This window comes from Chelonia mydas, chromosome 8 (genome assembly GCF_015237465.2).
Source record: "Chelonia mydas isolate rCheMyd1 chromosome 8, rCheMyd1.pri.v2, whole genome shotgun sequence".
Classification (NCBI taxonomy): Eukaryota; Metazoa; Chordata; order Testudines; family Cheloniidae; genus Chelonia; species Chelonia mydas.
Window position 1 is genome coordinate 64,186,270 of NC_057854.1, and position 12,963 is coordinate 64,199,232.

Sequence of the window (12,963 nt, forward strand, 5' to 3'; positions counted from 1 at the left end):
TGAAGTTGATGTTAAAAATTCAACCAGGACCCACACTTCAAAGTGTAAATTCAATATATGACCACCTCCTCCCCCAACTTGCCCAGGCGACATTGCCATCCCATCTGGGTGGGAAATGAGGGGAAGGTCATAGGGAAATAATTCCAGAAGTGGTTATTTATGGAGAGATTTAGGGGAATAGTGGATAGACGTTTAGTATTAAAACAAGTGTGAGAACTTGTGATGTGCTTTGACTAAAGCTGATGAGCCAGGAGAGCCATCCTGATTCCCTAGGGACTCAAGTTATCACCACAAAGCTCTGGGTCAGCAGGAATCAACTGATGCACCACACAATATGGCCCTGTAGCATGAGCAGTAAACTTCTTACATTTAAAACTATCCCTGTTTGGGTGGAGACCCTATTGATTTGAGGGGCGCCCGTGAGTATAAATTTGGCAGCATGGTATTAATTGGCCCTAATGTCTTCTTTTTAAAAAAAACAAAAACAAAAAACCAAATACATTGATGGAAATTTATGCATGCAAATCAGGCAACTGTGTAATAAAAGCAGGACACAGAGGAGTGCTGAATTTTTTTCCTGGCCCTGTTACATAACGTGGGTCAGGATTATAACAGTTTACACACCAGTCGCATAGATCCATTGAATCCAGTGGCAAAAGCAACAAATTGTACTAATTTGCCCACACAAATGTCATGTATTTTAGGGACAATTGGTAAACACTCATTTTTGTGTTTTAATGTAGCTTGCTTGTTTTAGTAAATATGGCCCTAAAGATCAGACATCTCTTATTGATGATGATGGGAAGAAGTTTGTCAATAGATGTCAGCACTAGTATAGTAGAGTCATGGCCACTAGCATTGGCCACTGTCAAAAGACCAGATAGTGGGCTAGACGGACCCAGTTGGTCTGACCCAATATGGCCATTTTTATGGCACAATATGAGGGGTTTGCAGGAAGGTTTTATAAAAGGAGGACAGAGTTGAATATTAAATATTTATCTGCATCACCATTAATAAAATTTGTCAGCCAATTATAGTGCCAGGATGCTGTTGCAGTTACTGATCCATAAACTTTACACTTATTTCTCAATTATGCGATCTCTGTACTCTGGCTGGCTGAGGTCTTATTTGCTTAATGAATATACAGTTGCTCCTCTGAAATTGCACAGTACAAAAATCGCTGTAGTCTGATTGGCTAAAAGTGATCCATAACCAACCAAAGAGCAAGAATTTGCCTACTCACTTTTTTGGCTGTTGCTCAACACCAGAAACTTGATTATGTCAATCCCTGGCTACTGGTCTTGGAATACTCTAGCCATGCTCATTTCAACTTCTGAACCCCTTCCAGCCCTATTACTTTCCTTCTCACCATTGCACCTTATCTTCCTTTCCAAATGCAAACAGATGGACATCATACCAAAAGGACTGAAGGTAAAAAAATCCATTACAATCTACATACCACACAGACTATGCTGACAGCTTGTGCCACACGCTCTCAAAGAAACTGGAGACCCACCTGATCAACATCCTCTACAGCAAACGGGGAAAGATTAAGAATGAGCTCTCAATACTGGATACTCTCATAAAAAACCAGCCTTCCATACAAACTTCCTCGTGGCTGGACTTTACAAAAACGAGACAAGCCATTTACAACACACACTTTGCTTCTCTACAAAAGAAAAAGGACACTAAATCGTCTAAACTACTACATGCCACAAGGGGCCACAACAGTGGTTCCCTTAACCCACCCAGCAATATTGTCCTATCTCGGGGCCTCTCCTTCTGCCCCTCCACCCCCACGAACATGATACAGTTCTGTGGTGGCCTAGAATCCTATTTTCGACGTCTCCGACTCAAGGAATATTTCCAACACACCTCTGAACAACATACTAACCCACAGAGACCTTCCTACCAACACTACCAAAAAAAAAAAAAAAAGGATTCTAGGTGGACTCCTCCTGAAGGTCTAAACAACAGACTGGACTTCTACATAGTGCTTCCGCCAATGTGCACGGGCTGAAATTGTGGAAAAGCAGCATCGCTTGCCCCATAACCTCAGCCATGCAGAACACACTGCCATCCACAGCCTCAGAAACAACTCTGACATCATAATCAAAAAGGCCGACAAGGGAGGTGCTGTCGTCGTCATGACTAGGTCGGAATATGAACAAGAGGCTGCTAGGCAGCTCTCCAACACCACTTTCTACAAGCCATTACCCTCTGATCCCACTGAGGGTTACTAAAAGAAAGTGCAGCATTTGCTCAAGAAACTCCCTGAAAAAGCACAAGAGCAAATCCGCACAGACACACCCCTGGAACCCCGACCTGGGGTATTCTATCTGCTACCCAAGATCCATAAACCTGGAAATCCTGGATGCCCCATCATGTCAGGCATTAACACCCTGACAGCAGGATTGTCTGGCTATGTAGACTCCCTCCTCAGGCCCTACACTACCAGCACTACCAGCTATCTTAGAGACACCACTGACTTCCTGAGGAAACTACAATCCGTCGGTGATCTTCCTGAAAACACCATCCTGGCCACTATGGATGTAGAAGCCCTCTACACCAACATTCCACACAAAGATGGACTACAAGCCGTCAGGAACAGTATACCCAATAATGTCACAGCAAACTTGGTGGCTGAATTTTGTGACTTTGTCCTCACCCATAACTGTTTCCCATTCGGGGACAATGTATACCTTCAAATCAGCGGCACTGCTATGGGTACCCGCATGGCCCCACAGTATACCAACATTTTTATGGCTGACTTAGAACAACGCTTCCTCAGCTCTTGTCCCCTAATGTCCCTACTCTACTTGCGCTACATTGATGACATCTTCATCATCTGGACCCATGGAAAAGAAGCCCTTGAGGAATTCCACCATGATTTCAACAATTTCCATCCCACCATCAACCTCAGCCTGGACCAGTCCGCACAAGAGATCCACTTCCTGGACACTACGGTGCTAAAAAGCAATGGTCACATAAACACCACCCTATACCGGAAACCTACTGACTGCTATTCCTACCTACATGCCTCCAGCTTTCATCCAGACCACACCACGCGATCCATTGTCTACAGCCAAGCTCTAGAATACAACCGCATTTGCTCCAACCCTTCAGACAGAGACAAACACCGACAACATCTCTATCAAGCATTCTTACAACTACAATACCCACCTGCTGAAGTGAAGAAATAGATAGACAGAGCCAGAAGTCACCTACTACAGGACAGGCCCAACAAAGAAAATAACAGAATGCCACTAGCCATCACATTCAACCCCCAACTAAAACCTCTCCAAAGCATCATCAAGAATCTACAACCTATCCTGAAGGACAACCCATCACTCTCACAGATCTTGGGAGATAGGCCAGTCCTTGCTTACAGACAGCCCCCCAACCTGAAGCAACTACTCACCAGCAACCAGACACCACACAACAGAACCACTAACCCAGGAACCTATCCTTGCAACAAAGCCCGTTGCCAACTGTGTCCACATATCTATTCGGGGACACCATCATAGGACCTAATCACATCAGCCACACTATCAGATGCTCGTTCACCTGCACATCTACCAATGTGATATATGCCATCATGTGCCAGCAATGCTCCTCTGCCATGTACATTGGCCAAACTAGACAGTCTCTACATAAAAGAATAAATGGACACAAATCGGACGTCAAGAATTATAACATTCAAAAACCAGTTGGAGAACACTTCACTTCAATCTCTTTGGTCACTCAATTACAGACCTAAAAGTGGCAATTCTTCAACAAAAAAAACTTCAAAAACAGACTCCAACGAGAGACTGCTGAATTGCTGAATTGCTCTCCTGCTGGTAATAGCTCACCTTAAGTGATCACTCTGGTTACAGGTTTCAGAGTAACAGTCATGTTAGTCTGTATCCGCAAAAAGAAAAGGAGTACTTGTGGCACCTTAGAGACTAACCAATTTATTTGAGCATAAGCTTTCGTGAGCTACAGCTCACTTCATCGGATGCATACTGTGGAAAATACAGAAGATGTTTTTATACACACAGAGCATGAAAAAATGGGTGTTTAACACTACAAAAGGTTTTCTCTCCCCCCACCCCACTCTCCTGCTGGTAATAGCTTATCTAAAGTGATCACTCTCCTTACAATGTGTATGATGTGTATACACTCTGGTTACAGTGTGTATGGTAACACCCGTTGTTTCATGTTCTCTATGTATATAAATCTCCCCACTGTATTTTTTCCACTGAATGCATCCGATGAAGTGAGCTGTAGCTCACGAAAGCTTATGCTCAAATAAATTTGTTAGTCTCTAAGGTGCCACAAGTACTCCTTTTCTTTTTGCGGATACAGACTAACACGGCTGCTACTCTGAAGCAGGGGGTAGTGATTCACCCCAAATGCCCTAGGTAACCCCCAAAAGTGTCATAGGTGGAGAAGCTATTTCAGTGTAATAATCATTCATAATTTAAGGATGCTCTCTGTTAAAATCTCAAAAAGAAAATCTTTTTACTTTCTTATAAATTATTTACTGTTTAGTTTGTAACATGACAAGTAATTTTGCTTTTTCCCATCCATGATTTTTAATTCAAAGATTGAAAATGTTGACCTAGTTCCTGGTAAAAAAACAAAACCTTGAAAGAAATGGGTAAAATGTCCCTTAGTATGACTAAGAAGGGTTTGATATAGTTTACCTCTGAACTGAAAACTTCTAAAGGTATTTTAATCAGAAATATCTGTTTCAAAAGGGAACTTGTTCAGAGAGGAGTACAATGACATATGTGGGACATGTCTGTACACTTTAATTGTTGGGGGGGGGGGGGGGGGGGGGGCGGCATGGTTCCACAGGTCCCAAAGCAGAGTTTAATCTCTAATCAGGTCTGGAAATATATACACGATAGCAGGTCAGGTTCTCTGTTCTGCCCCATCCCCAACCACTCCCCTGGCATTTGCTTATAATCCCTGGTCATGTGGCTTTTAGACAAACTGTCCAGGGACTGCATCAAGCATGGGAATTGGGAAGCTGTGCACCATATGATATTTTACATTCTGAAAATGTCTCTGAAGCCTCTTTGTCCATTCTCTAGGTCACTAGATTGGAGCTATTCATTTTCCAGTTTAGACAACAAAGATATGCAGCTTTCAGCCAGTAGGTGTATTCACTGATAATTCATGGGAAACCATTAATTTCTTAATTGTGTATTCCACTTAAAGGAACATTATCAATTAATTTAGGTCCATAATTCAACTACTTCATGATATTTGGCCAAGAGTTTCCAAAAAACATTGAGCCTAGCTTTTGGGTTCTAAATCCATAATTAGGCAACTGAATAAATAGCTATTTTAAAAAAAATGCAGAGTACTCAACAGCTCCCATTGAGGTCAAGGATCAGGATCCCATTATGCAAAGTGCTGTAGACATGCAGTGAATATGCCTGCCCCTGTGGGCTCACAAGTTATTGGTTTAATGAATTTTATAAGTTAAAAACCCTAGTAATTTTATAAGATGAGTAGTGTTATTCTGCTATATTTTGTAGTAGAATCTCAATAGGTCATGTTCATTTGCAGGATGAGTTCTTTTGTATGTATATTAAGATGTTGCACAGTCTTTTATTAATACATTGTAAACTGGCCAGATGCCTCCACCTCTCATTCTTTCTCAGTGGAATAGTCCCACGTAGTGTCTCTGAAAACTGCAGTAGAACATGAAGATTCCTTTACTGTACTTTCAAAACATAATTTCCTTGTAAAAAGCCTGAAGCTTACGAAGAAAGAGAGGAAGGAACCCAGTTGCATGGCTGACAGGGATATGCAAAGCTAAAAGTCGGGCTCTGCTTGTATAGAATTGTAAGCCTTTTACCTGTGTTGAAACCTTAGGAAATGACCCTCAAAATATCAAGATATTGATGTCCTCTTCGTTTAATTGAAGGTGTTATTGGTGGGTGAGCAGTTGTGAAATTTTTAGATTGTTTGTTTTACATCTTTTGGCTTAATTGGTACATGTTTTCTATGAGAAACCCAAAAGAAATTCCTTTAGGGAAGTTCTGCTACTTAAGGGGAAACAGCACAGATCCAGTGAAAATAGACAAGTTTGTGATTTGGTGATCTTACTTCTGCTGTACTGTCTTTCTTCAAACAAGCACAAAGTAACCTCTATAAGGAAAATCAAAATGGAGGGGGAGAAGAGTTGCATTTAAATAGTATTAAGGGGGAAACATCAATTCACAAAGGCAAAGAAATTCTGAGCAATGTCAAAGTCTCCTCTGGATATTGCACAGAAACATCTATGTTTCCTATAATTCCATCTACCTGCAAAGAGATGGATGATGGAAGGAGTTATGCCCCAACAATCCTTATTTAGTCAGACTTACAGTGAAGAGTTGTCTACTCTAGGCCCCGCATTCTCTTTCCACTGAAGCTAATGGGAGTTTCGCATTGTCATCAGTGTGAGAAGTTTTGGCCCCTTAGTTTCTTTTAAAAGTATCAATACACAATGACACAATATGTGGCCAAATGGGTAAAAAGGGCATTGAGGTAGAAATTATCCATGATACATCCAATCTCTGATTATTTGAAATTGTAACAGAATATTGCCAAGAGAATGGTAACCAAGGCCCCTTTCGTGCCACGAGCTCTACTTGGGTGGATTCTGACATGAAGCCCCACTGGCTTCAGCTGAATAGGCCCCTCCTATCTGCCACTCCTGGACACTGAGGTAGATGAGTCTACTCGCAGGTTTAACAATAAGCAGTGCATAAGCACCTTGACTTGTCAAGGCTCAGATCACCAGAGACAAATATTTTCCTTCTGCAGTGGCCCAATACTACAGTAAATGCAAACTGCATGCCATCTTCCATTGACTGATGTGATTTATCCTCAATATATAATGGAAATGCTTGCATGCTCATAACCACATTTATTTAAAGATGTGGCTGTTACACTTACTGCACTGAGAAATTCCCTTGGAAATTTAGTTGTAAAAAAAATTCTTCCAAAGGCCTTTTAGTGCATTGACCTTATTTCAAGGTTTGGATTGTTTTCTTTCTCTTAAGTACTGCAGGGAATTTCTGTCAGGTTGCCTTACCTCAGTTCCTCTCCAGCTTTCCAGCCTAGACAACTTTCATTTCAAACTAGCCAACAACATTACAGAAGTCTTTCTGCATTGTCTCAATATTATTTTTATTAATCTAAAATCTAACTTACTGTTTAGATAAAACACAGATAAAAGGATGTACATATAAAACTACCCAATAAACGCCATATGTGGATTGGCATAGGAACATGTCTTATCTCATCATTATTTTTAAGAACTGAATTCTTATATCCATAGAATACCATATGCATTCACTCGCTGTTAAAAGCCAAAGAAAGAAGTTATCTAAGCCATGCTAGGGAAAGGAAGAGGGGACAGTGTTCCACAGGTATTTTCAAAGGCATAAAGCCTCTTGGCAGTGGGGGAGCAGACTGGGAAGCAAGAGGTATTGCCAGAAGCCCCTCTGCCATGATAGCCTGGATGGGAGGAAGCCATTGCTTTTGCCCTTACCCCACCTCAGATCTGCTGCTTGTACCCTACTAGTGCTGCCAGCACCATTATCTACATCTTCCCCTGCATTCTCAACTGCCAGCAAGTATATTATGGCTCCCTGTGCTCTCTTACCCTCCTAGTATGTCAACACAGGGGTAACATAATCTAGACACTAGGGCCCAGATTTTTAAAGGTACTTAAGCATTGCTGAAGTCAGCCTTGCAATGCCTACCTGAGTTAGAAGCCTATATATCATTTTCAAAAGGTATTCATTTATTTAAGAGCTGCGATTTAGACTCCTAAGTAGCTAAATCCCTTTTGAAAATGAGCTTTAGGCTCCTAAGTCATATAGGAGTTGTAACACTAAGCACGGCAATGCCTAAATGCCTTTAAAAATCTGAGCCTAATTTCTTAGATAGCTGCCTGAGTTTGATTCCATTTCACCTGGAAAATTCAGTGGTTGCATCCACTATCCTTAATAGCCCCTTGTCCTAAAGAAAAATAAGCAATTGTCCTGGATTGATGCCAGAGCCGCCTCCCTCCATTCTTCACCACCCAGCCCTACATTTCCATAATTCTGTGAATAGAGAGATCCTCTCTTTTACTATTGCATTGTATCCACAATTGTTACTTTGCCATATTCTGTGCTATTGTTTACCACTAAACTTTGCAGCAAAAACTTACAGATTTGAGGGTAAATGTTGCTTTGAGCTGGAATTAGGGTCTTACAGTTTAAGGCCAAAAGGGACTATAGATCACCTAGTCTGATGTACTGTATATCACAGGCCATCAACACCACCCGGCAACCCAAATGAGACCAAAGTATTACTCATAGCACACTAGATATTATGTGTCACAGGTAGAGAATAGGAGGGAGTGAGGTGCACCAATGCCCCAGGCCCCCACAATGGAAGGGAAATGATTAACTTAGTTATACCCAGTTAATCCTGGCAAGTGACCCTCACTGACATGCTCCAAAGGAAGATCCCTGCCAGCCTCTGTAAGGTTTACACACTGCTCAATCTCCACCCCCATTCCTCACACCTCTGCTACTGCTCATCTGTTTCATACAAGAGAGCAACATGAGGCAGGCACAATTTTGGGGCTGATACAAAATGTTATGCTTCATGGCATCTTTGTGTTGGGCTGCACAGCCCTTTTGGTGCCCCCAAAAGAGACTCCACAGTCTTGTGCACCCCCTACTACTGGACACCCCTAGACAGGGTTTTGTCAGGTTAATACTTCAGTGTCAGCTTGGGTTGGGGGAGTGCAGTGGGGTGGTCACCTGCTCTTGCCCTGAAGGGCTGAAAAGCCAGCCCTTGGAGAGGGCTGTGGGCTAGAAGCTGGGCTGAGTAGGGAAGTAGCTGCAGCTGGGCCATGCCCCAATCAGGGCCCAGCTGGCCCTTTTAAAGGCTTCCTCTGCCTCTGGCTGGAGGTGGGGGGAGACCTGGAGTGAGGCAGGGCTGGGGAAAGGCCTCAGGAGCTGGGAAGCCCTGGGCCAGCAACTCCCTAGGCTGCAGGGCCTGGTCCCAAGCCCATATAGGTATTGGGGTTGCAGAGGGGTAGCCTGAGAGTGGGTAAAGGCAGTCAGTCCAAACTCCTTGTTGCCCCAGGGCGTGGGGCTAGACACTGACTGGCAGTAGCCACGACTGGGGTGACATGGGGATAGTGGGTAAGGGTTCCCTGGGGTGGGGAGACTCAGGGAGTGGGGGTACTACCAGTGGGGTGGCACCCAAGGCAAAGGCACCGGGTCCTGGGAGGGACCAGGGGCCAGTGGTAAGGTGGATCACCAGCCTGCGGAGGGCGCTCTGGGCTGGAAATCAAGCTAATTATCAAGGATGACCAGAAGGAGGCGCCGCCGGGTGAGTACGAATGCTTACAGGGGGGCACTCCAAACTGTCAGCTAATTAGGTGCAGCTGATACTTGTTTCTGTTCGTGCCTTAAAGAGAAGCTGGGTTATTCAACTTTGAGGGTCAGAGTTGACCAAAAGACAGAGGGGAAACAGAGTTACCTGCTTTGGCTTTTATTTTTCAGAATAAAAAAAAAATCAAATCCTTCCTCTTTGTGCTGTGGGATAGAGGAAAGGGAATTACAAAAATGCCAGCTGTCCATTGGTAGTGAGAAAGGCCAGTCAAACTCAAAGCATGGCATTTGCATTCACAATGAGCCACTTGACTGGGAAACAATGTCAGGAGACTCCCGCATGGTACAACCCTTCCTGAAGGGAGGAGATGTGTGCTAAAATCCTAAGAATGCCCCTTACAATGGGTAATTGTTCATCATGTCCGCTGGAATAAGGGCTATTATCATGCATATGTATGTGTAATTTCAGTCACTCTCTCAGGGTGCATTGGGTCTGATCCAAATGTGTATGGTACTTTAAACTGTCTGCCTTACATTAAAAGGGAACAAGTTCCTGTCTTCAGTTTTGGAAAGACTGCAATGAGGAATGGTTAATTTTTAGGTGAGATTCTCTATTTTATTGATTATAAAATATAAGTTAACCATACATATAACTGAATGACACACAAGCTGGTCCTCGTGTTAAATTAGAGGACTGAAAGTCATCACTTGAAAGTTTTGCTCTTAGCTTTGCTACTTGTTTGCTGTTTGACCTTGTACAAGTCACTTAACCTCTCCGAGCCTCAGTTTCTTCATCTGTAAAATTGGGATAATATTTTCTTATCTAACCAGGCAGCTGGTAGGCTCAATTCATGAACTGGAAAACCACTTAGAGATACTTTACACTTTTACTGTACCTTCGATTTGGGTATTACAAAGTCCATTACCGTTTTATTTAGCTTTGTTCAAATTGGCCTATGCAGCTAGACAGCTACTAATGTTATCTTGATGTACAAAGCACTTTTTGTGTGAGGTTTGACTTGCAGTAAAATGCCAGGTAGAATTTTTTTCCTCAGGAACTCACTGGAGCTTGGCTTACAAAACCTGAAAATGAAATCAACCAAAATAGGTCAAACACAAAACTATATGTCCTTAAGTGTCCTTTTGTCCTCTTCTAGCAACACAGAACGTAGTTGGTTTTTTCCCCATAAAGTTTAATCCTGTACTGTTTCTTAATTGCCTTTGCTGACTATATCTTGTTTATATTCTGAATACCTGCTCATGTGCAAGTTTTCATTTCCTATTAAATATAGTTCAGAATGATGTGTTCATTTGTCAGTGATCCAAAAATAATGTGCTAGATACATGAACAGCTGATGCTACTAAACATGACAAAAAATGCAAGGCTATATTACACCTTATTTCAATAGCCCTTACTACTGGGATATTTTGAACTTTAAAAACTGCACAAACAGGAATCAAGCATTTAATATATAATCAGATAATATCTCCAGTTTTGCCATTTTTTCTACTGTAGCTAATTCTTTAAGAATCCCTCTTTTTTTCATTTAATCCCTTTAAGTAGACATGTTTGTTCTGTGACCATTTCACAACATTTGTGTCTCCAACATAATAGAGGAGATGAAGGGTGCTGTTTACTATTTTCTTCAAGGTTGTGCTTTTCTGAATTGGTTGTCCATTCTAGTCACAACAAAATGAATCCATCCGCTAATATTTGACGTAGGAAAAAAGGTTAAAAAGGAAAATCATCCAAAGCAGTCTGTGCCCACTTACACAGCTGTAACATAATTTATTTAAACTCAATCAATACTTAATCTGGAATTTAAATTCTGCTAGATGTCTGCAGCATGCCTAAGAGCAGCTGATGCCAGAGAATAAAATTTTCTTGAGGCTGTGATTGTGATGAATTTATAATATGCTCTAAAAGTAGTGCATTGACCTAAATTCACAAAAGCACTGCTACTTGTATTTACTGTTATGAAAGGTGTTCTTGCCACAATTCTGCACTTGTAAGTGGCTTTATTAAAAGGATGATAGGTTAGATTGGGACTAATGGGGGAGGAAGGAAGGAGCCTTCTGGTCTTTGCATGGTCTGCATAAGGGCTGTCTAGGATCCTGCCCTTGTGCCTGGAGGAGGATAGGGATGATGCCATATTGTTCCCCATCTGGAGAGCAACCCCCTGGAAAGGCAGAGTCATATCTCCAATCCCTTCCACCCATCCCCAGCCAGCTGCTGTGCGGTGGGGAGTACACTGCACCTTTCAGAAAGCATTATGTTTACCCTTAACACAGGCCTGGTTCCTTCTGATTGTAATTCTTTAATCGTGTTTTCAGTTGAGATCCATACAACAGCATCTACAAACCTACGCATTTTTTAAACCAGTTGTGTGGGCAGGCTTACTGTAGAATTCACCCCTTTGTATTTGGTTATTTAAAATCCCCTAGGCCCTACTATTGCAGGAGAGGCATATGAGCAGTTCCTATTGAAGTCAGGAGGAATTGCATATGCAAAGCTCTTGGGATGGTCAGCGTCCTCGAGTTTCTAACCTTTTGGCAAGCCTCAGCACGCTCAAGTCCTTTTTTCAAAAAAAAAAGGACTGCCATCTATATAGGAGGATGCTGTAAGCCATCTGCCTTATCAATTACACGAATCCTATTCTGAGCCTTTTGTTACCTTGACTGCTTGTGGTCATACTTGATTTTTTTTGCATCGCAGTTCTACATGTTTGATAGATCCATGATCCTCAGAGAGTTCATTTAAGTAAATTGGGTGATAAGTAGGTGAGGGAGGTGGATAGCACTAAATTTTAATGACCGTTCCTTTTTTCTCTTTTCTTCACTTGATATGATGCCTTGAAGGTAAAAAGGTAAAGACATGAATTCTGCTCTCTCCTGACTATGTTTGAATGGTCTCAAGTATTCTTTTCATAAGTGCCTAACATGCAGTATTATGACTTGGGCAGTTATTTATTCTCCATTCCTCGCTCTAACGCTTTTGGGGAATGGGGACTTAAAAAGGAGGATGTGTTTCAGGATTTAAATGCTCAATGCATTGTGTGTCCGTATTCTTCTAGTTTCTTACCTCACCCTGATACAATGGTCCATATCCCATTGTCAGATGAACCAGTGTAAATGTGGACTTCTGTGATTCCACTGACTTCCATAGTGTTATGCTGCATTTAGTTAATATAACTGGCAGCAGGATCTGGCCCCAGGACTTTATTTTACCTCCCTTCGATCTTATTCTTAAACTACGCATTTCCTACTGACTGTTCTGGTCCAGCATGCTTTTCAGGGACAGCCCAATAGATGATTGCATCTTACAACCATTGAGGGGCCTAGTTAATCTGAACTTCCCAGCAAGCGCAACAGTTACATTTCAGAGTTGAAATGAATTTAAAAATGTGACACTAGTTTACAGAAACAGAGATCTGAACTCTAAGTTCTTACCTAATGGACCACTAACTGGTTTGATATAGAGATGAGCTCAAGCTGCAAAGCCCAGATGCAGACCTGAATTTCTTTAAAGTTTGGAGGCAAGACAGCTCTCGGATCTAGACTTCAGTTCAGCTCCTCA

At 42.1% G+C, this 12,963-nt stretch overlaps 1 long non-coding RNA gene across 5 annotated transcripts in view; it reads left to right on the plus strand.

Moving 5' to 3' along the window:
- The window catches only part of LOC122466826, a 185,472-nt gene that overhangs the window by 128,331 nt on the left and 44,178 nt on the right, over window positions 1-12,963 (plus strand). The window contains exon 1 of one of the 5 annotated variants that reach the window (XR_006292697.1): window positions 9,226-9,384. The exons of 3 other annotated variants lie outside the window; for them this stretch is intronic. This is a non-coding gene — a long non-coding RNA (uncharacterized LOC122466826). Of the gene's footprint in view, window positions 1-9,225; window positions 9,385-9,925; window positions 9,988-12,963 lie in introns of those variants that run through there. One more of the 5 variants, XR_006292698.1, reaches the window with a different exon arrangement.